The 22793-nt window shown below is 37.8% G+C and overlaps 1 protein-coding gene and 1 long non-coding RNA gene across 6 annotated transcripts in view; one reads left to right on the top strand and one right to left on the bottom strand.

Moving 5' to 3' along the window:
- Positions 1–1295: 1295 nt before the first annotated feature.
- On the bottom strand, positions 1296–21514 carry LOC134477681 (uncharacterized). Its single transcript, XR_010049818.1, has 3 exons — positions 21272–21514; positions 2370–2405; positions 1296–1464 (listed from the first exon to the last, which is right to left on the bottom strand). It is a non-coding gene; the product is annotated as an uncharacterized LOC134477681 (long non-coding RNA).
- The window catches only part of LOC101789175 (uncharacterized), a 32656-nt gene continuing 30543 nt past the window's right edge, over positions 20681–22793 (top strand). For 2 of the 5 annotated variants that reach the window (XM_063256380.1, XM_063256382.1), the window contains exon 1: positions 20684–21132. The gene's annotated coding sequence lies outside the window, so the exon portion shown is untranslated. Of the gene's footprint in view, positions 21133–22793 lie in introns of all 5 variants that reach the window. The other 3 variants (XM_063256384.1, XM_063256383.1, XM_063256381.1) reach the window with 3 other exon arrangements.

The raw sequence follows: 22793 nt of genomic DNA, 5'->3' as shown, positions 1-22793 counted from the left end.
TCAAACTCAGTTGTACATGCATCCTCTACCTTGTGGTCTCAGTTGGCTTTTCCACAGCTCTTTTCCTTTGGGATAGAGTTCTATCTGCGGTGTAATTGGTTTCAGTAGAGTCAGTGGCCTGCTTCAGGAGGCCCATCAGCCCCTCCTCCTCCACCCTGAGTGAGCATGTTCACTTGAGTGGCTTTGACATCAATACATTTCACTTCCTGTAGAGCGGAGGGACCTGACTCCAGCTTGCACTGGAGACTTTGCAGAACTCCAAGCTAGAGCTCTTTCCTCCAGTGATGGCTAATGCTGAGCAAGTGGGATTAGTCTCCTTGGGAACCAAGCCTCCCAGGGGCTCAAGGGCTGAACTCTCCCCAAACCATTTGGGAGAATTGAGATTTCATATTGTTCTTTTACACTTGGATTTCAGAACATTATTTAGACAAAAGCCCACCTGAGAGCTGCCTCCTTTTTTGTGGGTAAATATAGCAGCAGGATCAAAAGCTGACTTACTTATTTTGTTTTCCTCTTTTTAACTTTAATCATATTCCCTGCAGGACAATCTTAGCGCTCAGAGCTGTCAGGAATGCACATTTATAATGAAAGAAATAATTATGCATCTTTTTTTCTCTCTCCCTAAAGCAATTTCCTGTCATTCACTAGTTTGGAAATCTCAAATAAAGCAAATTAATTTCTCATGCCAATTTATATTTATAGTATCACTATCATCACAATAGTGTTATCTTACTAATTGTCCACACCTCCCAAAATGTGTCTTTTACTTTTTCCCTCACCTTTTACCCCCTACAAACTACATTCTACCAGCAATATATCATAATTTCTAATTTAAAATACTAGATGTTACCCTGATTATCTGTAGCTGCATGACAAATCACTCCAAAATTTAGTGACTCAAAATAACCATTTTATGCTGTCCAATAATATTATGGGTCCGTATCTAAATGAACCTTCTGGTCCTTGTGACATTGGCAATATCTGGCCTGGCAGATCCAGAATGGTATCATCGACATGACTGCAGCTGTGCTTACACTGCTGGTCTCTTCAGCATGCTTATCTAAAAGCTCTCAAACTTCTTACATGTAGCCTCAGGAATCCTAGATACTGACACAAGAAACTTGTAGGGAACTGCCCGGCTCCTTAATGTCCAGCCCTGGAATGCCCAGAAGGTCACTGTCACCATACTTTATTAGTTAAGTAAGTGACTAGGCCCCACTCAGATTTAAGGAGAGAGACATTAGAACACAGCCTTTCATGAAAGAAATAGCAGAGAATTTATTTGATGTCTCTTATATCTTTTTAAATCTGTAGTCACCACCACCCCTCACTTTGTTTACTTTGCAATTAGTTTGTTGAAGAAACTAAGTCAAAATTTGGTGGACTTTTCCACATTCTATACTTGTGATTGGTTACACCCAGCTCCATGATGTTATTTAACCTGCTTCTGTGTCCCTGTGTTTCCTGTAAATGAGAAGGAAACACAGAGATTGGTCAGCTTTGTGTTCTTTTTTTAATGTGCTCTTTCTATACTATACAGCATGTTTAATTCTTTTAGAATAACAATATCATAACCTTACTAACAACATAATTACTACAGTTAGATTTCTTTTTATTATTTCCTCATTTTCCCCACATTTTTTCATTCTCCAAACGTTTCTCAACAGTCTTCCTGCATTTTATATCATGTTTACTCCTGCCACCAGGTTAATGAATAGATTCATTTGTTTTGCCTTGCTTTTTATTTTCTAAAATAAATTTCCGCATCTTCAGCTGGGCAAGGAGTTTATTTCTGCAATCACTTCACACATCCTGGCTATCTTCTTTTACTTTTCTCTCCATCAGGGCTCCCTTGAATCTGCTTTGGGAGAATTGAGAGTCTTTGGAGGCATTTTGCTGCTTTGCTTTTTTAAAGACCTTTCTGAGAGTTGACAATGAAAAGCTTCTTGTTGATATAAGAATATATTTAGCTATGTTCTATTTTAAAGTGATGGTTTTGTTTTTGGCTATTAGTCCAGAGATACAGTCTACTCCTTCAAGCTACTTGGTCAATTTAATTGGTTCCCATCACTGTGTCATAAGGAGAGTATTTTTACTGGTTTTAATGACACCAACCGAGCCAAGCATATACAATCATTAGTATTTTTACTAATTAACATTAGTATTTTTTTAATAATTTCACCCCTCCTTGCCATTACACCCTGAAGACTATATTGTACTGATACCTGTAGTTTATCTGTGATGTGAGCATGGTTAGAAGAAAAGAGAATGGGGAAAATGAAGGGCGCATATCAATGAGAAGAGAGAAACAGCAATAGGTTAAAAACAACATGGGGCTAGGGATTTAGCACAGCGGTATAAGCACCTACCTTGCAAGCAGGCAGTCATGAGTTCAATCCCTGGTACTGAAAAAGACAAAAAAAAAAAAAAAACAGGAGTAGGACTCTGTTGAAGTTATTTTACAGCTGTGGAGAAGGGCTAATGTTCAAAAGGTTTGAGAGAACATATGTTTAGGAAGGACGATTTGCAGGTGGAGTAAAATTGTATTTAGAGACGGAGGATGACTGAGATTGTTATTAACTGTTAATATGTTTGTAGGTAATTTTGTTTGAATTCTCTATATCCAATTTTATCTCTATATTCAAATTTATTTTATTTTATATCCAAGGATTACACTGCCCGTTTCAGTTACTTTTCTTCTTGCTGGGACAAAATACTTGACACCCAAAGTTAAAGGAGAAAAGGTTTATTTTGACTCATGGTTATAAAGGTTTCAATCCGTAGTTGGTAGCTCCAAGCCAGAGGGGCATGGCAAGAAGAAACAGTCTGTGATGCAACAGGCAAAAATATAGCCTTCTTCCAATCCCTTCATATTCCATCCAGGCTACAAATCTGTTGATTCATTCTACTATACCTTGGGTGGAGCGTCCTGTTGCCCACACCCAAAACAATTCCAAGTCAATTTAGTTATCATACTTCCTTAATCCCAGTATCACACAACCAGCCACCTCCAAAAAGACCCACCTACATGCACATGAGGTGTAAGAGGGACATCTAGCTCAAGCCATAATGCTCTCATGCCCTTACATGGTACAGTTTAGTTTATAACACTGATAATTCTTACTCTTTAATTTATACAGGCCCCTGTTATATTTTTTGCCATTAGATGGAGAGAAAGAAAGGGAAAGCAAGAAGGCAAAACAATGAGGAAGAGAGAAACACAAAGAATAGGGAGGGGAGAGGGTCAAAGTATAACAGGGAGGAAACATTAAAAGAGGGAGCAGGTCAAAGGGGAGACCCTTGTAACTTAAAATATAACCAACCAATATCAATAAAGAAGCAAGAACCCAAAGAACAAAGATAAATGAAAGCAAGCAGTAGAAGGAAAAGAATAGAAAAGTAAAGAGCCAGAATAACCCAAATACAACAAAGTAGCAAGGATACAATGACTACAGTTACCAAAATAATTATAGAAATAAAACCCTCATGCAGTTGTAGCATTAACCCAGAGCCTCCACAGGACTGCCTCTCCACTGGCATCACTTTCTGATTTCCAGTAGCTCTGAGGTTTTGCCCTTTGGGCTACACAATTATCTGTCTGAAGCCTTGAGGACTTTTGCTCCCTCCAAATATATCTCCTGCTTTTGAGCTCCAGGGATGACCTCCTGAAGACCTCCGTGGAAATCCCTCCTTTCCCTCAGTCCCATCATTTCCTAAAATGATGCCAGGCCTGGGTGGCGGTGGGGGATATTATGATCCATATGATCCAACGGTGATCGGGTTTCCCCCGTAAAGAACCTCTAAATACTGAATTTTAGTCTAGGTCAGTGGTGACGAACCTTTTACAGCTGCAGAAAGCTCTCACAAAGAGCCAGCTGCAGAACCAGAATTTTGCCACCACTGGTCTAGCTAAATTCTTCATACTTCACCCCTGCCTCTGTGTAACTGCTTTTATTAAGCACCAGGTCAGAAACATTCACCTATCTTTTGCCCCCTAGTCAACCATGTTCTCTCCTCTTGTTTTGATCAGTTAAGTATACATGTTTATTCTTTTTTTTTTTTTTTGTCTTTTTCGTTTTATCGGTACCAGGGATCAAACTCACGACTGCCTGCTTACAAGGCAGGCGCTTATGCCGCTGAGCTAAATCCTCAGCCCCTATTCTTTTTTTTACACTTAAATAGATTTTTACTAAAGGGCTCTACCAGAATTTTCCAATAAGATCATTTCCACTAGCATACTTGAGGTTTTCTAGAACTTTTGTATTACAAGTAATAGTACAGTAAATAGTTACTATGTAAAACCAATTCTTGTTGTGATTTTAACAAGTCCTGGCTCCATTCACGTATCACTGTGATTACAAAAAATAAGGAACATACTCATTTATATTTCATTCTTTCTTTCTTATAAAACTTATACATATATAAATAGTAGCTGTGCGCTACATTGCTGTAGCGATGATGTCAGTAAATCAGTGCTCCCTGAGGCCAAGCCCCCTTGCAGTGTGACACTGCTGTTTATTACATCGAGTTGGAGTCTATTTCTCCATATCCTACAAGTTCAAACCTTTGCAAGTTGGCAACATAAGAGACTTTGTAGCTTCCACTTCACAGTCTTGCAGTGCTGGAACCCTTACACAGGATGTGAAGGCCCATGGAAAGTGGAAATTCTCCTCCTCTGCCCACTGACAGCCACCACTATTGACCATATTTGGCCATATGTGTACCAGGAAGACTATTTGGAGCAGCAAGGGGGGTCCCAAAATCTGGTCATAGCATCAGATAACTGAAGCCACATAAATAGTTCCAGGCAAGACTGGATGAAATACCACAAAATCACCAATTCACAGAATCTTGTGAAGTAATAAATTTTGATTTTAATCCAGTAAGTTTTGAAATGGATTATGGTGCAAGTTTCTTAACAATAGTTTTTAAAATAGTGAATCTTCACTGTAGAATAGCCCTGCACACCAATAAATCCATCAAAAGAAACTGAACAGAAAGCCTTCTTCTAAGTGAACACATTGAAAATAACTACTGGGTAAGATTCTATCCTGCTCCCTACCCTTGTTACGCTCATAAACTTAATAACTAGTAGAATGTTGAATTAGAAATATTGATTACTATCTGGGTCTGTAATTTGGCTGGTGTCATAGAAAACCAAATAAAAGGACAAGGTAGTAGGATCAAGAGATCCTAACGTAAGAAAATCCTGCTGTTGGTTCAGTTGTTCATTGACACCAGCACAGAACCCAGAATCTTACTTTCTGTTCTTTATTTGGGATACTTTTCATCCTTGTGTGGGTACCTTATGACATAAAGACTTTTTGTCAGGAGGCTTTTAGATCATATGCAAAAAGGGATGCCCTCCCCTAAAAAACAGCTCTCTGAGCCAAACCTGATTTACATGCTTACTTTTATTGTACTCGATAACCGTGATCTGTTTAGACAAATAATAATTTACTCTGTGGAACTAAGTAGGCATCAGCACTTATACAAATGGAGCGACCTCTGCCCAGTGGTTAGGTAGATCCATTTCTACCCATTGTTTTCAGGGGGGAAAAAAAGGAAACATGGCTATTAAGCATGCTGTATAATAGATATGATGTCTTTTGGGGTCTAACTAAGCAGAACTTCTAACAGAATCACCAAACATTTGCTTCACTCTCAACAACCTGTAATTGAGGGTTAGAACTTCCAATTTAGTATAAATAGGATATCATAGTCCCTTTCCACACCACTGGGACAAAAAACCTAAGCCTCACAACTTGACCCTTATGGAGGGATGCAAATATTATATATCTTCACTGGGGTGTTAGTCTCATTTTTCATTGCTATAATAAAACATCAGGGGCAGAATATTTTTTTTAAAAAGCGGTTTATTTTCACTCACAACACCAGTTATCTGGTGGTAGCCTTCTTGCTGATAGAATCCTATCAAGAGGATTCTATCTTCTTGAGCAAGAGACAGGAGGTGCACACATGTTTGTATCTTCTGGTCTCGCTTCCTCCTCTTGTAAAGTCACCATAATTCAATCACAAAGCTCCACCTTAATGACTATCTAGTCATGCTCAGCTTTCAGAGGCCTCACCCCTATGTATGTACTATAGTCAGATTGTTTCTACCCTCTTAATATATCACAATAGGGATTACATTTCAACACATGAAGTCTGTCTCCAAACTAGCCGGTACCTAAGCCATAACTGAGTAAAGGGATTTGCCAAAAGTCAGAACTACATCTTTAAGATCTATTATGTCTTTGTTGGTAAAAGGTACACACATACACACACACACACACACACACACGAAATCTCATTCTGGCATCAGTATGAAGCTGAATTGACAGAGAAAAAGCTGAAGATGATCACCTGCCTTTTTTTCCCACTCTTTCTGTAATAATTCATTCATCATGTGACCAGTCTGCTGTAGACCCAAGCAGATGAGGGCCACATGGAGCAGAAGGATTTGATTTCCAAATAGTGATTATACCCTCTTCTTTTCCTGCAAATAAGGAAAATCACACGGGTTTCTCAAGGAATCATTTTTGCTCAGACTACATTCAAACATGTGATAGCCTTTACTTTTCATAGACACTAGACTAAAGTGGAATCAATATAGACCAGCACCACCAGAGTGGAGCATAAGGCTGCTCAGAGCTCACACAGGTTTCTAAATGTAACAGTATAGATGCCAGAAAAACTCAGCACCATGTAAGTCTGAGTCACTTAAGCAGTCCAATGGCCTAATATCCGGTGCACTAGGCAGAAATTCTTAAGAGACCTAGATACTATTCTATGAGGCTGAATTCATTTAATTAAACAGCTTAAACAGCTCAATCTGCCACTGGAACACTTCTCTGCAGAGGGCTAAAAACAATAGCCTGAAGGGCAGCTGAAGTTTGCTTTTTCTTGTGTGAAGCCAGCTGGAGTTGCCTAGCATACACGCATTAGGAGGTCCAGCACCACATAATTGCATTAAACCTGCCGTTCTTTCCGGAAACTACTTCCTGACTACATTAACGGAAGGAGCAAGTAAAGAAGAGTATTTTCTAGCCTTAGAATATTATACCTATCTTTACAATCCCCCTCCTCTGTCCCCTGAAAATCACTTTTATGCAAAAGGAATCTGATTTTATTTTTCAGCAGAGAGGATCAAACACAGGACCTTAGACACACTAGCAAAGTGCTCTGTCACTGAGCTACACCACCAGCCTGAGCATCTGAATTTTGGATACTCTTGTCAATGTCTAGTTCTTCTATACTAACTAGATCTTTCCACGTTATTATTAAATTGGTTTTCATTAGGCATAACATTTAAGACAATAGAAAATGCTTTAGGTTATAGTTCTATAAGGCTGAACAACTATAGTTCTATAAGGCTGGATCACTAATTCCCCTACATTTTATGAGTGTTTAGCATTAAACAAAAATCCTCCATCCCCAGACTAAGTCCACTTTGTAGATATTCATGTAAATCTCTATCTTCATCACTTGCCAATATCTTTTGGAAATCAGCTATGTGGTAGGACCATCGTAAGCATCAACAATACACATATCCTAGGTATGCCATGTACTAGACATAGACAAATGGCACAAACCTGCTTCCCATCCCCAGAAAGGTGTCTTATAGAAAAACAAGCGAATTGTCACTGGAGCAGTAAGAAGGGAGTGACTCACTGTGTCTGGAAAATTTAGAGAAGAGTTCATAAAGATGCCATTCAGTCAAGGTCTTGAAAGATAATGAGAGTTTGTTTGATAGATTTAAAAAAGAAGTAGGAGAAAGGGTGTCCTAGAAAGCAGCATCTTCATAAGCCAGACAAGTAAGTTTAAATGTACAGGATAGCAAGACAATACTGAGGAGAGAAACAAAGCTGGAAAACTGATACTATCCAACTTTAAGACATGATAAAGATACAGTAATCAAGATAGTGTGGTACCAGTGAAGAATAAACAGATCAGTGGAACAGAATAGAGACCCCAGAAATATGCATATATATAGATAGAAAGAACTATAAACATACAATCAACTAGACTATAGCAAAGGCAGTGCAATGAAGCAAGGATAATCTGTTCAACAAATGATACTAAAATAACTACATATTCACATGCAAAAAAATTAATCAAGATGTAGACTTTACATACTTTGTAAAACTAATTTACAATTAATTAGTACCATAGACCTAAATGCAAACTCCGAAACCCTGAAACTGCTAGAAGTTAACATATGAAAAATCTTAGATGAGTTTGAGGGTAGAGATAATTTAAATACAGCATCAATATAATAATCCATAAAAGAAATAATTGATGAGCTAGATTTCATTAAAACTGAAAACTTCTGCTCTGCAAAATACAATACCAAAAGTATAAGAAGACAAGCTAGAATCTGAGAGAAAACATTAATTTGATGAAGACTTTACCCAGAATGTACAAAGAACTCTTTAAGAATATGAGCAATCCATTTAAAAACTGAGCAAAATACCTAAGCAGACACCTCACAGAAGACATATAGGATAGCAAAGAATCACATGGGAAGACATTTATCATCCTATGCCACCAAAGAAATACAAAATAAAACAACTCCAAGATACCACTACTCCATCACAGAAAACTCAAAATTCAGAACACTGACATCAGATACAGGCAAGGACATGGAGCAGTGGGAACGCATTTATTGCTAGAATGAATGAAAAATGGTTCAGCCACTTTAGAAAACACTGGAGGTTTCTGCCAAAACTGAATATACCTTTATTATATGATCCAGCAATAAAATATTTGGTACTCAGGCAAATCCATTGAAAATGTATGTCCACACAAAAGCTTAAACACAGAGATTTGTAGCAGCATTTATTTGTAATTGCCAAAACTGTGAAATTCACCTACCAAAGATATCCTTTGATAGGTGAATGGATAATTACAAGTGATACATAAAGACTGGAATATTATTCAACTGTAAAAAGAAATGAGCTATTGAGCCATGAAAAGATATGAATGAAACTTAAATGAATGTAATTAAGTAAAAAGAAACCAATCTTAACAGGCTACATTCTGTACAATTCCAACTAAATAACATTCTGGGAAAAGGGAAACTATGGAGATAATACAAACTCCAGTGTATGGCAGAGAAAGATAAAAACAGTGGACAACAGAGGATTTTAATGCAGTGAAAATAGTCTGCATTGTACTATAGTGATACATAGACAATATGCATTTATCCAAACCCATACATGGTGCAAAGCAAAGAGCAAATCCTAATGTAAACTATGGACCTGGGGAAATAATGAATGTCAGCATGAGTTCATCAATTGTAAAAGTGTACTACTGTGGTAGGGGATATTGGTAATAAGGGAGGCTGTGCATGTGTAGGAGTGGAGGGTATGCATTAGTTTTCCCATTGCCAGGCACAACAGCCAACACCCACAGTTTAAGAAAAAGTCAGCTGGCTCCACAGCAGGAGGGTCAAGGCAGAAGGATGTAGTGGAACAAAATTGCTGAGTGCGTGGCAACCAGGAAGCAGAGCTGCAGAATAATGCGAGAGCAGAAGGAGCAAAGGACAGGACATAGACACTGCGACCTCACCTCAAGGCCCCACACAAACACACCTAGAAGTACTCCACTCGCATAAAGCTGTGCCACACACACACAAAATATATTCTACAAGTCTCTGAAGCAGATTGCATAGGCAATTAAGTTGAAACCTCACCCCAATCACCGCAGAGCACACAGGAAATATTTGTACCTTCCTCTTAATTGTGCTGTAGGCTTAAAAATGCTCTAAACAAATAAGTAAATAAAACATTTTTTAAAATAGAGCAGAATCAGAACATTTTAAACAGGATGATATGGCTGCAATATGGAGTGTGGGGCAAAGAGTGGAAGAATATAAAACTAGAAAGAGTCCTTCGATCCTATGCAAAGGATCTTAGACTTGATCTTATGAAAATGAAGAGCCATTGTAGACTTTGGTGCGGAGGAATTTATTTAACTTTGGTGTTCCGTGGCATGCGGCACTCTGCCTTGTTGTTGGTGGCACTTTTTATTATTTGTCATGTTTCTGGCACAGGAGGGGACTCTGGTCCCCGACCTGACTCCATGCCCTGTTTACAGGGGAAAACCTAATTCCCCCTGCTCTTCCGTTTAGTCGCTTTCTTGCCAGCTGCTTTGACAAGTCTTCCCAACTTTGCCAGCAATCTTTCTCTTTTAACTGAGGCCAAACTGCTGTCGCCATGTTGTTGTCACTGCTATGGATACTTCCAGTTTTTCATTGGAGGACAGAAGTTAAATAAGTGCTAGTGCAGTGGAAGAAACTCTGGCCTGGAAGATTTAAGGCACTGCTTTACCCGCACCTAGAGCAAAACCCTTGGCCTGAGTCTCTTCTCTAAGATGATCAGACGACTAGAAGCAGAAGTTGCTGAAGCAAGCCTTTTGTGCCATTCGTCTTTGAAATCCTGAATGTACTGAGGATATTAGGCTACTTCTCCCAGCCTGAGTCCAGAGAGAAGGGAACATTTTGCAGAAAAAAAATGGTAGGAATACCCTAAGATTGGGGAGAACTTAGATGATCATGAAATCAATCTTCAGAAGAAGGACATTTATAAGAACAAAATGTAACATAATTAATAACTACCCACGACATACAGACATACAAGAAGATGGTCCCTGGTATATCATAGTACAGTCACCCTACACCACCATGGAATCCAAAAAGAAATGTGACCTTGAAACCCACTGTCTTGTACAACCATCAGTTATTAATCCCCACGCTCTTTCTTCCTGCAACATAACACCCCCGACACTTATTTTTAATCCAACAATAGAGATACTTGATTTGAACCTTTTCATTACAGGTAACCTTGTAGTAAAAAATCAGATTAAGGGATTCTGTGGTAATCCACAAAGATACCTTCTGTGGGCTGATGAACCTCTCTCCCAGCTGCCAAGTCTGTTGGCTGCTGAACCCCTCATCAAGCATTGAGTCCAATGAAGGAAATCATTTTGCCCAAGATAACATTGCCTTCCAGATACTCCAAAAACCAACGACTGACAGGCCTTTCTTACCTCAACTTGGGCCAAATCTAAAAGGCCCCCTCTGCTCCAGAGCTGGGTTAGCTGAGACAGATGACAGATTAACTCCTCCTTCCACCCAATCTTGACTTCCTCACTTCCCTATAAATTTGTCACACAAAAGTTGACCTAAATCTACCTTTGGCGCACAACTTTCCATCTCTGGGTCTATTTTCAGGAAGCCTAACTAAGAAGCCAAATTTCCTTGTGCTATGAGCAGGAAGAAAACTCTATGGTTAACTCTCCAACTTCTTCCTTAGCAATGTGGGTCAATTCACACATATTGCTCAACCCCACATTTAATTTAAAGTAACTGAAAACTGTCCTGGAAAGTGAATTCCTCCTTCATTTTGTATAGTGAGAAAAATACAAGCTGTCTCCCTCTCTGGTCTCTGTGGGAAACATTAGGTTAAGGAATCAGCATTGCCAGAGGTGCCACAGCAGTAAAAAGAACAAACCCTGTTAGGAAGACAGCAAAACTGAGCTCCAGTTTTGTCCTTGCCACTGATTCACAGTGATGTGGACAAGTCCTTTTTTTTCCTCTAAGTGAGTTCACATAAAACATGAGGCCTATCAGCAAAATTATTTAATAATTGGGAAATGAGGCAAAAAGATGAACTCCCCACACTTTCAGTGCTGTACAGGAAAAGATCATCCAAAGACTAGAAAGGACTCAGTTTATCAATTTAATTCTTCTCATTATTGCTATTGACTGAAGGCCTTAAGCAAAACTACTTGTTAACTTGACAATAGTTTTGTTCAGTAGATATGCCAGGAACTTTTGTCCATTAAATAATAACCACATATTTATAACCTGATTTTATATAACTCAATAAAGTCAGTCTAATATCATGTGTGTGCATGCATGCACATTTTAAATGAGGCTGTGTTTTTATGGATTGTTAAGAGTTCTTCAAAACAGTTCTAATATTTTAGCCAATCTTTTACCAATCAACCAGCTAAAGAAGATCTTTCACATGTTCATATCATATTTGCCTAAGAGCCATAATTTTATCTTTATCTTTCTGAAAATTAAATTTCAACAGGTTTTGTCTGCTGTATGATATCAGAAGAAAACCAATCCACACTCCCCTCTTGACAACTCAGGAGCAGAATATTAGTGTACCATAAAGGCATGTAAGACTCCTTTCTGCAGAAGTCCTTTGACTTATTTTGACCTTCAGCACAGCCAAGACAGTGAAAGGACTTTCTCAAAGTTTCCTGAGGTCTGAAAAATACAAGTTACATATATTCAGAGCTGTCTAACATGTCATGCAATTGAAATTTGTAAAATATTTCCAGTGACTAGTCTGGATATTTCCAAAGAACCAACTCAGATTTGATGAACTTCGCTTCACAGACCTAGAAAGACAGACATCCCAGAGCCCAATAGGCCTATATTCCAGCCTCTCTTTGGCAGTAAGTGGCCAATTAGCACCATAACCTGGAACCAGGAATGAAAACACCTGGGGTTTAGGCGCTTCTTCAATCATAAGCAAACAGTCCCGTAAGATTGTTACAAGAATTGAGATAGAAAAAGTGCATGAAGGCATTTAGCACAGGGCCTACCCCAAAGACACCCCATAGTGTCTTCCTTTCCCCTCTCCAGGGACCTGAAGGGCTTTGAGACCTTGGCTGCGCGGCTGCTTCTCCCAGCCCCCACTCCAGCCACACAGCGATCAAGGGATGGGAAAATCACTCTGTTCAAACAGGTGTCACTGTTCTAAACCTACAGACTCATTTCCTGGTCGTGTCTTAATCTGCTCGCCAGTGGTGAAAGTTGATTTCTTGCACATTCTTATATCAGTGGGAATTTCTGCCCTTGGCTGACAGGCATTATGGGCTGGCTTTGACATACAGCCCTACAGGGCCTGAGCAGCCCCTATTCTTTCCCAGTGCTGAAAGGGAGCTTTGTGCCAAGGACTCATTAAACTGCACTGCACAGCCCCTTCAGAAATGGGGCTCAATAATGAACAGTCGATTTAACTGGAAAAGCTGCTGGAGCTGTTAAATTAAAGGGAAATAAAGTGCACTTTAGGCTCAGTCTGCCAGAAGAAATGGTGACCTAAAAGGAAAATCTTCATTTTTATTGAATTTCAGGGTTTTTTTAAAGTCTAAAATGTCCAGGAAGCTTCCTTGTGATAGGCAGTGAGACATAAAGGCTCAGAAAACAGGCTTCAGATAGTGCTTGCTCTTTGTTCCCTAGAGTCATCCAGAAGTGAGTCTTGCGCTCTTTAAGGGTTCAGAGAAATGATCTAAGTTTAAGAAGGAAACATGAGAAAAGCTTGTAAGATGCCAAAAGGAAGATTTACAAAAGTAGATAAAATAAGTATTTTGTTTCAAACCAAGCTTTCTCTTTCACTCTCTAAACTTTCAAAAGACTATGAACTATTCTTGCCAGGGTTGTTTTTTGTTGTTGCTGTTGTTTTGGTGTTTTATTTTGTTTTTCATTATTTCAGAGTTAAATCTCTGTCAGAGAAAATCCAATTGTCTTTTCTCACCTGTTTCTTCTCACGCTACAGCTCAGAACTATTTTTGATTTGAGTGTTTGCTCTACAGTTTGAGTTAATAGCCTCTCTTTTAAATTTGAGATTTTTCAGAAGTATAGATAAGTGCTATCTTCAACTTCTGAGTTATGTGACTTATCTATACTTTTAGAAGTATAGATAAGTGTTCCTGAGTTATGTAACTCTAAGTTATGTAACTTACCAGCATCATGAGATAGAAGTTAACATATGCTAGAATGTCATGGTTTCCAAAAATTCCCATGTGCAAGAAACAAAAGCCACTGTCTTTTGGCAGATAAAATAACTACTATCTTCTTGGCTTTCTTCTCTTAAGGTGCCATGAGCTGAAAATTCTTAACACACACCTCTATCTTCCATCAATTTTCAAATCTTTTCATATAATCCTGGATGTGTTACAAATTTTACTACCATTGTCAAGGTCTTTTTTTGATTTTCATCTTTAAGCATCTTTCAGCCATCAAAAATGATAGTCATTCATCACAAAAAATTTTAAAAGGAATATAAATAGGAGTGTGAAAAAAATAAAGTCCCACTTCCACTTCATTGTTCAGGGTCTCTGGAACCCCAACACAAAATTTCAGTTGCAAAGTTATATAGAAAAGGCAAAGCTTTCTTTTATAATAACTACTTCATTGTTTTTCACTTTTCAATTTTCATTTTAAGACATCAGGCATTTTAAGATCTGACATCAGGCAATTCAGTGTCTTTCTGAAAATACTTTAAGGTTGAAAACTAAATCTATGTATAACTTTATGTTTAATAGTAACTATGGTGACCTACTAAATAGCTTAGTCTTATCCTTTGTCCGTCTACTACTAATGAGTTACATTTGACCAGTGTAAATCATGGGGTCTCCACACCATAAGATTCTGGGGTCCTATTCAAACCGCTGCCTGTGATAACCTCTGGGAAAGGCATTGCCCAGTACTATCTCTGATGATGATTATTCTCACTGAAAATCACCAGGATTCAGAATGACCGTGTTATCCTGTGGAGGTGCTGTCTACTTTCTTACAGTATGACATTTAACTATGAATGAATATTTATTAGAAGATACATCTATGACTAATCTAACTACTATATGTGGCATCAGCCATTCAAATTGTCATGACTCAACTCTTCATAAACAATCATTGTATGTTCAAAAGATATTTAGCCTTTTAAGATGAACTATAGAAAGACTTTTCACATTTACATTAATTCAACTACAGTCAGACTATACATTATAGTTTATAGTATGATTTTATTGATACAGAAAAAAACCCTTGACAAAATTCAACATTGCTTCATGAAAAAATCCCTGAAGAAACTAAGTATTGAAAGGATGTTTCTCAAGGTAGTAAAGGCCATATATGATAAATCCATAGCCAATATCATTATGAATTGAAAAAATTAAAGCATTTCCTCTAAAATTAGCAACAAAATAAAAATATCTACTCTCAACACCTCTATTCAATATAGCTCTTGTTTTGTGCCAGGGATTGAATTAATATAGTTCTTAAAATTTTAGCTAGAGCAATCAAACAAAAGAAAGAAATAAAAAAGATACAAATACAAAAAGAAGTCACACTATCCTTGTCTGTAAATGTGACTTAATATTTAGAAGACCCTATAGACCCCATCAAAATACTTAGCACTTATATGCAAATTCAGCAAAGTAGCAGGTTATAAAAACAACATTTAAAACATTAAAAGCTTTTCAGTATACTAATAATTATCTAGTTAAGACATAAATATGGGCCAGGGATTTAGCATAGTGACATAAGCACCTGCCTGGCAAGCACTGGGTCATGAGTTCAATCCCCAGTACAAAAAAAAAATATATGGAAAACAGTTCCATTCACAATAGATTCAAAAGACTAATAAAATACGTAGGGCCAGAAAAAGAGGTACAAGATCTCTACAGTGCAAATTTTAAAACACTAAAGAAAAACTGAAGATATGGGGAGATGGAAAGAGGAGGAGGGGGAGGAGCAAAGATGATGGATAGATAACAGCAGGCTACAGAGGCTCCCTGAGATAGTCAACTTAGAATTCAACATAATACAGTATGGGGAGTCCCAAACAGAGGGAGATGAATTCTCTCATCCCAAGAAGAAACTAAGGTGAGAAGGACCAATCAAACATACAGACCCGGTGCTACTACTGGAACAGCTAAAGGTTGAGTGCTCCCGCTGCAGCACCTGAACTTGAGCGGCAGTGACTTACTGAGCCATTTGAAATCCTGCCACTTTGATTCACTGGAAACACAGTCACACTGAGGTCGGGGATCAGCGAACCAAACAGAGAGCTGAGCTAACAGGGAACCTGCATCGACCTGGGGTGAGTGATGGGAATAAAACCATTCCACAGAGAAGGGGGCTCCAACAGATGACATTCTGGGACTGGGCAGGACTGACAGGAACAAGGGGCAGCAGTGACTTCAGTCAGTTATTCCCTTCCAAATGGGACTGGTGGAGTGAGCTAGGCTTGGGTCACATGACCTGGCTAAGACCCAGTAGGTTATCCAAAATCACTTCCCTACACTGGCAGCACACACTAATGCAGAGAAGGCCTCAGCAGTTGACTGACCCGGACAGGAGGCGGCGCACAGTAATACAGTGCAGGCCTTAGCAGCTTGACTAATCCGGAAGGGAGGGGCCAGCATATGCTTCTTCTGTTTGCTACTCACTAAGCACACAGCAGTGGGAAGGGTCACCTAGCCAGCATGCTTCAGAAGAATTATAACCAACAAAGAAAGAAACTGGGGCCTCCCAGAAGAAACAAAAAAGATGGGAAGAGGAAGCAAAAAGAAAAAGTCCCCAGGTCCTAACCCTGAGAACATTGACCCAGGACAAGTAAATACAAAGGAGAATGAGGACAGTAAACATGCAATATCAGACACAGCACCAGTGGACATAAAGAGATATCTTCTGGACGTCATAGATGAGTTCAAAAGGGAAATATTTAGCCAAGTAAAGCAAGATATAAGAAGATTAATAAAAGAGATGCTAAGCACCCCTCAAGCAGACATGGATGGAAGAATGAAGGAACTCATAGGAGAGAACCATTTGATGAAGAATATAAAGAAAATATAGAATACATGGAACAGATTTAAAGAGATTACCAGGAAATTAAAAACTCTATGGAAAGATGGAAAAACTGCTTGAAAAAAATTAAGGATAGATTATCCAAACTGGAGGACAGTTTTGCAATGTGGGATTATGAAAGGAAAAACTTTTTAAAAATAACAAGGAAACAAGCAGTAATAATACAAAGGCTAGAAGATGACAAGAGGATCTATAACTTGAGATTAAAGAATGAATGAAGAAGCAGGGATACAAACAAAGGAACTACAAAGACTATTCACAGAAATAATTAAGGAAAACTTCCCAAACGTAGGAAAAGGAAATGATATTAAGATGTATGAGGCATACAGAACTCCAGCCACCTACAACCAAAACAAAACAACACCCAGGCATATAATAATCAAGATCCCAGAAATTCAATATAAGAACAATATTAAAAGCTGTTAGAGACAAGAAACAGATAACCTATAAAGGAAGGCCCATCAGAATCATGGCAGATTTCTCAACACAAACCATCAAGTCAAGAAGAGCCTGGAGTGAAATATTCCAAGCCCTGAAAGAAAATAACCTCTAGCCCAGATTAATATACCCTGCTAAAATGTCTCTAGAAATTAATGGAAAAACAAGATGCTTCCAAGACAAAGAGGAACTTGGGAAATTCACAACCACCAATCCAACTCTACAGAGAATACTGCAGGGCATTCTAGAGAGAGAAAAGTACTAGGATTTTAGGGCAGAGAGACCTCAATGAGTGGATCAGAAAACAGAATGAAGAAGGCAAGCAGACAACTGATGGCAAAAAAGAGCATAGCAGAAATGAGGCAGAGAAGGTTGGTTATAATTTCTAATATAAATGGCCTTGATACACTAAATTTAAAAAAAAAGAACCACATGTAGAGTAGATCAGGAGGTAGAGTCCACTGAGATGCTATTTTTAGGAAATATAATTAACATGAAAAAGAGTATATGGACTAAAAATCAAATATGAGAAAATAATGCTCTATGTGACAGAGAACCAGAGAGTAATAGGGGCAACTAGACCAGTATTTGTGGATAGGTTGGAAAAACAGTATTTAATAGGTAAAGGAATACAATTAGAGATCAAGTCCAGGAGAGAGAAGGTTCACAATCACTTAGGTAAATAGCAGGTTTGCCCCCACAATTTAAAACCAAGGCTCTTGGTGAGACCCAAAAATGCACAGTGTACCCTGGAGAAGTGAAAGGGGAGGGAGAATCTTAAAAAGGATGGCAGAAGGTATTGTTAATAATGTATCAGGATTTAAAACCCACATTATGTGTACCACTCTGCTTAGATAGATTTTATCCTGTCCCAGTTTGTCTACTTGCATTAGATTTGAGGGCACAGAAACCTATCCCAAAAACATCAGGATATAGCACAGTAATCATCTTTAACTTCCTATTAACTTAATCTGGAGCCCTGTATGACATACTGTTTTATCATGACTGATCTTTGTTAAATCTGGTTTGTTTGACTGCTGTTTGGTATTGGCAGATTTTATTCAAAACCGATATGGTTGATAGTATCAAGTCTGAGAGTATAGGCAACTACACTGAAGATGACAAGATTCACTGTGATACACATTCTGGTTTGATTAGTGCCTGTTTTTGAAGTTTTATACTATATACAAAGTTGTGTTTTTATTAATACTGTTATGTACTGATATATTCAATTATACTATGTCTGATGATATAGCCAATTCTACTGAAGATAACAAGAGACAACACAGGAACTATGATAGAACTCCTTGTACAATGGTCTTTTATGTCTTTTTCGCTTCATTTATAGGAATATGTTTCATTTCATTTATAGGAATATGTTTTGTTTTGTCTTGCTTTGTTTTGTTTCCTCCTCTAATATAGAAAGGATAGAAATACATGTTAAGACTCGTGCATTGTAGAACCTATAAACAGCTTATGAGAACCGATCTTATGATACATGATGAAATGAACAAATACTTTGAAGAAAAAGAGACACTAAAGTACCCAGTGCTGATCCTGGAGTGTCATAATGTGAAACCCAGCAATAGTATTATTCTTTGTTCAGAGTGATATTAGCCTGCTTGGGTTTGTTCAGTCTCAACATAATTGAAGATATGGATAACTGCATGTATGTTTAAGTGTATAGGATTGATAACCACATTACTAAGTTTTGTTGAATAGTTGAACAGAACTGGTTGCAGTCTCACTGTTTGAATCCCTACTTTATATGCTCCTCTTTAGTATCTTGAATAACAGTTTGTAAGAGGACAATCTGTGGGGGCTGAGGATTTAGCTCAGCGGCATAAGCACCTGCCTTGCAAGCAGGCAGTCGTGAGTTCAATCCCTGGTACCGATAAAAAAAAAAAAAAAGAGGACAATTTGTACTAATTTACTAGTGGTTTCTTACTGTTTATTCTTCTCTTTGAAAATATGCACTATTTCTATGCATTTTCTGTCTTGTTTAGTCTTTCTTTAAATAACATTTTAAAAAAAGACAATACAGTACCCAGTGCTAATCCTGGAGTGTCATGATGTGAAATCCAGCAATACTATTATTCTTTGTTCAGAATGATTTTAGCCTGCTTTAGTTTATTTAATTCCAACATAAATGAAGATATGGATAACTGCATGTATGTTTAAGTGTATTATAGGATTGATAACTACATTACTAAGTTTTTGTTGGATAGTTGAACAGAACTGTTTGCAGTCTTGCTGTTTGAATTCCCACTTTTTATGTTCCACTTTTGTATCTTGAACAACTATTTGTTAGAGGACAGTATGTAAACGTCAACTAGTGATTTCTTACTGTTTATTTTTTCTTTGAACGGATGTATTATTTCTACCCATTTTTTGTTTTGTTTAGCCTTTCTTTAAATAAAACTTTTTAAAATAAAAATAAATAAATGAATCTAGAGGAGACAAAGGCAAAGAAACAATTAAGTGTGTGTGGGCCAGATAAGAATGAAACTCTGTCATTTGCAAGAAAATATATGGATCCAGAGATTGTTATGTTGAGCAAATTAAGCCAAAATCAGAAAGATAAATATTGCATGTTCTCTCTAATATGTAGGATCTAAAAAATATGACATGAAAGTAGAGGAAAAAATATCATTACATAGAGGCAGGAGTATAATGAAGATAATAGGAGGGTGACATGATCAAAATAAATGCATTGACACCACCCCAAATAAAATGCTAAACCACTGGAAAGGTGGCATCAGAAGCAGAGTGCAGGGGAAGGGCCAAAAAAGAAAGGACCAGGATCATAATAGTCCCAAGGACTCAGTGTAAGAGCTGCCCAGACACACCCACAAGTGTACTTTTAATCCTGAGTGTCTTTAATCAACCCAGTTGACAATCAATATTAACAGCACCTACAGATAACAACAGGAAGTCCCTCAGGGAAACCAAACTGCCTGTAACTAGCCTACCCTCTCCCTATCTGACATGCCTGAATCACCACATAAGCCTTGCATTTGCCACCCCTAAGCCAGATGTCTTACTTTTAGGGCACATCTTCCAACTTGTCAGCTTATTGTCAGTAAATCACTTTCTTTTCCATAAGTCTGCCTCTCAAATCTCTGCCTTTATTGGGTGGCAGTGGACCTGAACCTTTTACCATTACAGTAAAGCATAAATTATAAAGCCTTAGTATAATTCTATCTAGATTTACTTTGTTTTTTATGGAAAAATTACGAAACCTTAGTAAAATTCTATCTAGATTTACTTTATTTTTGATGGAGAAAAGAGAAAAAATGCGAGAAGCTATATGTAAAATGGGTGAAGGAACACATTAAACAAACCTAACATGATGGTGCAACAATATTCCTACTTCCATTGAGATTGCTCATAATTTATGCAAAATCACACTAATTTGTGTTTTCAGTGTTATAACTTTTACCAAGTTATTACTCTTTCAGTTTCTTACATTATTGAACTTTACTACATTAGCTGAACTCCAATGAGTTTCCATCCTATATGAACTTAGTCCCAGCCCAAGTTTCCTTTCAGTTTCACTGAGACATTTCCAACGGTGACTGCTTCCAGCTTCCAGCATTGAGAGCCAGAGAGAAAAGTCTCTAACTGGAAATGCCCAGGATCTCAGAGACCTAGCCCCACAGCAAGAGTGAATGTAGGTTTCTCCAGGGGTTCCCATCTATAATAAGGGTGAGTTCCCAGGTGGGCATGGTACCACATGCCTAGAGTCTTAGCTGCTCTAAATCCTGAGCTAGAAAAATCGTAAATTCAAAGCCAGCTCAGGCAGTAGTCTCAAAAAAAGAAGGCGGGGGAGTGGGGAACGAGAGAGGGAGAAAAAGAGAAAGAAAAAAAGAAAGAGAAAGAAGAAAAAGAAAGATTCTGATGTGGGAAATGTTTATTTAGTACCAATTGTTTATTTAGTCAGTGATCCCTCGATCTGTGATCCTCAAATGAGAACACAGACACAAAAGAGTCTATGAAGATTTCAAGAGAAGTCAGAGGTAAGTAGTTTTAACAAGATGAATGCCTACCCTCAAATTCCATATTTCTTCTTCCTTAACATTGATCAAAAGGATTCTATCCCTCTGGACTTTCACATTGGTCTTTCTTTTATTTAAAAAAGCAAAACATAGTCCTTACCTTCCCCTTGCCTCCCCTTCCATTTCTTTTTTCTTTTCTCTGCCCTTCCTTTTCTGAACAATCCAGTTCTAAGTCTTTAAGTTAAAAAGAACAAAGATGTCTGTCCGGGCAGCACAGTGGGACAGAATCTGGAAGGGGAGCTGTGGCAGTTCAGAGCACAGGTGAAGCAGGTGACATCTTCCTGTGGGGGAGGGGACCATGAGGGTGAAGGTCACTGTTCAGTGCCTGGGCCCGAGATCAGGAAGGACTAGACTACAACGCCATTTCTCAGAATCCAAACAAGATGAGCAGGTCCCCTGTATGAACTGGAGACAGAAGGATAATGACAGGCAGGAAAAATGAGCTTCACACAGGGAAACTGATCAAAAAATGAATACATTAACAGTCAAGGTTCTCGCTTTCAGAGAAGAGGGTTATAAAGACTGAAAGTTATAAATATTGAGTAGTTAGAGAGGGAGAGGAATTAAAATAAATCCAGTAATATTGGTTTTGAATTAGAGGTTTTCATGTAAACTCATAGTTTTAAATAGATGTAGGTAGAGGTGTAAATAAATATGGATGGAAGAGCATGTTCCCCACCCTGTCACTTTTCCTTTTTCACTTACCTAAATACAACACATCTCAACACAAATTTTTAAAGTATCAGAAGGGGAGTTATATATACTGACACCTTCTAAAGCTGATTCATATTAGGAAAGAGCATGCAAGAACTGAAAGAACGAAATAGCAATTGAATATCAATTTCCTTAAAATTATCCATAATTTTATTGCTTATGTTTTACTCTAAGAATTTTTAAATTTTGCTTTAACATTTGGGTTTATTGTTCATTTGAAATTAATTTTTATATGAAAAGAAATTAATGAAATTAATTATGAAATTAATTTTTATATGAAAATTTTTATATGAAAGAAAGGGATTTTCTTTCATTCCTTTGCCTGTGAATGTCCATTATCCCATACAACTTACTCTTTCCCCATCAAGCTGCCTTGATACCCTTGTTGAATATTAATTTGGCTGTAAGTGTAAGAATTTATTTCAAGCTTTCTCAATTCTATTTTATTGATCGGTATGCCTATCTTTAGATATAACACCAAAAGCACACTGGACTAATTAAAAAAAAACAGAGAGAGCGGAGAGAGACATACAGAGAGAAACCGAAAATATGTACAGAGAAAGGAGATTCACTGGATTTCATCAAAATTTGAAATCTTTTTCAAAAGTTAGTATCAATAGAGTGAAAAGACAATCCACAGAATGGGACACTATTTGCATATTATGTATTTTGTACTATCCTGTATCCAAAATATTACTCTTACAAGTCAATAACAAAAAGACAAACAGGCATTTCTCCAAATAAGTTAGGCATCTGGTCAATAGCTGCATGATAAAATACTCAGTATCATTAGTGCAAATCAAAACAACAATCACAGCCATGTCATATTGTCTAAGATAATATTTCAGTCTACTTTAAACAATTTTTGAGGGAGGTAATAACTGAGGACTGATCTCAGGAGTACCACA

This window comes from Cavia porcellus, unplaced genomic scaffold (genome assembly GCF_034190915.1).
Source record: "Cavia porcellus strain 051 isolate PalLab524CR breed Dunkin Hartley unplaced genomic scaffold, mCavPor4.1 scaffold_9, whole genome shotgun sequence".
Taxonomy (NCBI): domain Eukaryota; kingdom Metazoa; phylum Chordata; class Mammalia; order Rodentia; family Caviidae; genus Cavia; species Cavia porcellus.
This window is presented reverse-complemented; position numbering and strand designations above follow the sequence as displayed.